Consider the following 3,874-nt stretch of genomic DNA (forward strand, 5'->3'; position numbering starts at 1 on the left):
CGCAGCAGCAGATAATCAATGTTTACATTTTGTTCTTGAGGCCTCTCAGCTTCTCAGGGAGAAAAAAATCTTAAGGAAAGGATTTTTCAGAAAATATCATGGCTATAGCTGAGGATTCCACACATGAGATGTCTGTATTGAAACCATGCAGGACCTGCAGGTTCTGTGCAGCCACCCCAGTTCTCCCTGGTGGTTTCCCCTGCATTCCTTGTTGGATTTTCTGGAGGATGTGTTCTGTATCCCCTGGATTCCACGTGTGGGAAGTCTCCTGTTTGTGCAGGCTCTGCTTGGCTTGGAGAAGCCAGAGTGTTTCTTTAGCATTCCTTCTCTGCTGATCTAAACATGGGGTGATTTTTCGCTTGAAGATGAAAACTCACCCATTTTTTTTTTCTGCCTTTTGAAACTCCCCAGGCTGGGCACCACTGCCCTCCAGTCTCTTGGGTGGCAAATTTAGGTCAGGCGTTGGCAAACAGAGCACCAGGCAGGTTTTCACTTGTGCTGTGGAGCAAGAGAGCACTCCTGGGAGGAGGATGCACTCTTCCCCAGCCACCACAGCTCTTAAATCCTGTGTCAAGCAGCAGCTCCTCTCTGGAGAGGCAGATGTGGCTCCTTTTTCCTTTTTCCTCATGTCCTGTGTGTCTCTGCTGAGTGTGGAGCTCAGGTGCCACAGGGATTTATTTATCTCACTCCTGCAGGAGGGCTGGCTGAGATCCACGCTGCTGTGTTCCTCTGCCATTAAATAATTTCCTTCAGTTCGCATGCCTGGGATCCCTCAGGGTGTTCTGTGCCTGCTGTGTTTGTTTTTGGAGCCTCAGCTCCCTTTCCATGTGTGCACAAACAGCCCCTGTGGGGAGGGAGCTCTGGAAGCCTGTCCTGAGCACGTGGTGGATGAGATTTGGGGAGGAATGTTCTGCAGCAATTGCCAGGAGCAGATGGGACATTGGGGTGGGGAGCGTGGCTGGGGTGCTGTCACCAAAGGGGACAAAGGTGGTACAGAGACTCCATCATCAGAAAGCTTAAAAAATCACTTTATTATTATATATTTATTATTAGAAATCCACAGTTCTTACAGAAACAATGGTGGCTCTCAGACCTGATTGGCCTTCAGGAATTTTCTCTCACCTATTGGTCAAGAAGGGACAACTCCTCCTTGTAAACTTCTCTGACAAACAGAGATTGCCTGCCAAGTGCAGGGATTGAGATAAGAATTGATTTAATTCTTTCTCTGAGCTTTCTCACAGCTTCCTAGGAAGACCCTGTGACATCTCTGTCTCTCTGTTCAGAGGATGTTTTCACCATTTTCCCCATTTTTCTGATTTTTCTCCTCAGGAAGTGACATCTCCACGGTGAAGGTGGAGGAGCTGGGTTCAGGCTGGGTTTGGGATCAATTTTGGCTCATTTCTAATCCAATTTTCCTTATTTTTCCCAGTTTTTAACCCAGTTTTCACAATTTTTTCCCATGTTTATGATTTTTCTTCCCAGGAAGTGACATCTACACGGTGAAGGTGGAGGAGCTGGGTTTGAGGTCCATTTTCTCCACTTCTAACCCCATTTTCTCCATTTTTAGACCATTTCTTCACCGATTTTCTCCATTTCCCCCCAATTTTCACAATTTTTCACCGTTTTTCTCAATTTTTCCCTGAATTTTCACCATTTTCACAGTTTTTCTCCATTTTCCCCAATTTTCCCCCAATTTTCTCCATTTTCCCCCAATTTTCACCATTTTCCACCGTTTTTCTCAATTTCCCCCCCAGTTTTCACCATTTTCACAGTTTTTCTCCATTTCCCCCCAATTTTAGACCATTTTCTCTGCTTTTTCACCATTTTCCACCATTTTTCTCCATTATCCCCAATTTTCACCATTTTCCACAGTTTTTTCCCAAATTTTCACCGTTTTTCTCCATTTCCCCCCAATTTTCACAATTTTCCCCAATTTTTCTCAATTTTTTCCCAAATTTTCACCGTTTTTCTCCATTTTTCTCAATTTCCCCCCAAATTTCGCCATTTTTCTCAATTTTCCCCAAATTTTCCCCATTTTCACAGTTTTTCTCCATTTCCCCCCAATTTTCACCATTTTCCACCGTTCTTCTCAATTTTTCCCCAATTTTTCATAATTTTCCTCCATTTTTCCCCCAATTTTCACCATTTTCTCCATTTTCCCCTGATTTACACCATTTTTTCACTGTTTTTTTCCCAAATTTTCACTGGTTTTTTCCCAAATTTTCACCATTTTTCTCCATTTTCCCCCAATTTTCACCATTTTCTCAATTTCCCCCCGATTTTCACCATTTTCCACCGTTTTTCTCCATTTTCCCCAATTTTCACCATTTTCCACAGTTTTTTTCCCAAATTTTCACAGTTTTTCTCCATTTCCCCCCAATTTTCACAATTTTCCCCAATTTTTCTCAATTTTTTCCCAAATTTTCACCGTTTTTCTCCATTTTTCTCAATTTCCCCCCAAATTTCACCATTTTTCTCAATTTTCCCCAAATTTTCCCCATTTTCACAGTTTTTCTCAATTTCCCCCAATTTTCCACCATTTTCCACCGTTTTTCTCAATTTTTTCCCAATTTTTCATAATTTTTCTCCATTTTTCCCCCAATTTTCACCATTTTCACTGTTTTTCTCCATTTTTCCCCAATTTTAGACCATTTTCTCCATTTTTCCCCATTTTTCACCATTTTCCACCTTTTTTCTCAATTTCCCCCCCAGTTTTCACCATTTTCACAGTTTTTCTCCATTTCCCCCCAATTTTAGACCCTTTTCTCCGCTTTTTCACCATTTTCCACCACTTTTCTCCATTTTCCCCAATTTTCACCATTTTCCGCAGTTTTTTCCCAAATTTTCACCGTTTTTCTCCATTTTTCCCCAATTTTCACAATTTTCCCCAATTTTTCTCAATTTTTTCCCAAATTTTCACCGTTTTTCTCCATTTTTCTCAATTTCCCCCCAAATTTCGCCATTTTTCTCAATTTTCCCCAAATTTTCCCCATTTTCACAGTTTTTCTCCATTTCCCCCAATTTTCACCATTTCCCACCGTTTTTCTCAATTTTTCCCCAATTTTTCATAATTTATCTCCATTTTCCCCCCAATTTTCACCATTTTCACCGTTTTTCTCCATTTTTCCCCAATTTTAGACCATTTTCTCCATTTCCCCCAATTTTCACCATTTTCCACCGTTTTTCTCAATTCCCCCCCCCGTTTTCACCATTTTCACAGTTTTTCTCCATTTCCCCCCAATTTTAGACCATTTTCTCCGCTTTTTCACCATTTTCCACCACTTTTCTCCATTTTCCCCAATTTTCACCATTTTCCGCAGTTTTTTCCCAAATTTTCACCGTTTTTCTCCATTTTTCCCCAATTTTCACAATTTTCCCCAATTTTTCTCAAATTTTTCCCAAATTTTCACCGTTTTTCTCCATTTTCCCCCAATTTTACATGATTTTCTCCATTTTCCCCCAATTTTCCCCGTTTTTCACCATTTTTCTCAATTTTCCCCAAATTTTCCCCATTTTCACAGTTTTTCTCCATTTCCCCCAATTTTCACCATTTCCCACCGTTTTTCTCAATTTTTCCCCAATTTTTCATAATTTATCTCCATTTTTTCCCCAATTTTCACCATTTTCCCCCGATTTTCACCATTTTTCACCGTTTTTCTCCATTTCCCCCCAATTTTCACCATTTTTTCACCGTTTTTCCCCAAATTTTCACCGTTTTTTCCCAAATTCTCACCGTTACTCCCCAAATTTTGTGCTTACCACAGCCTGCAGCTGACGTCTCTCGTTTTTGCCCGCAGGTCGGAGCAGCCAGCCCGGACTCTGCGGCCTCGCCGGGCCCTTGGCAGCGCGGTGCCAGCTTTGATGCGTGCAGCAC

This window comes from Melospiza melodia, chromosome 28 (assembly GCF_035770615.1).
Source record: "Melospiza melodia melodia isolate bMelMel2 chromosome 28, bMelMel2.pri, whole genome shotgun sequence".
Taxonomy (NCBI): Eukaryota; Metazoa; Chordata; class Aves; order Passeriformes; family Passerellidae; genus Melospiza; species Melospiza melodia.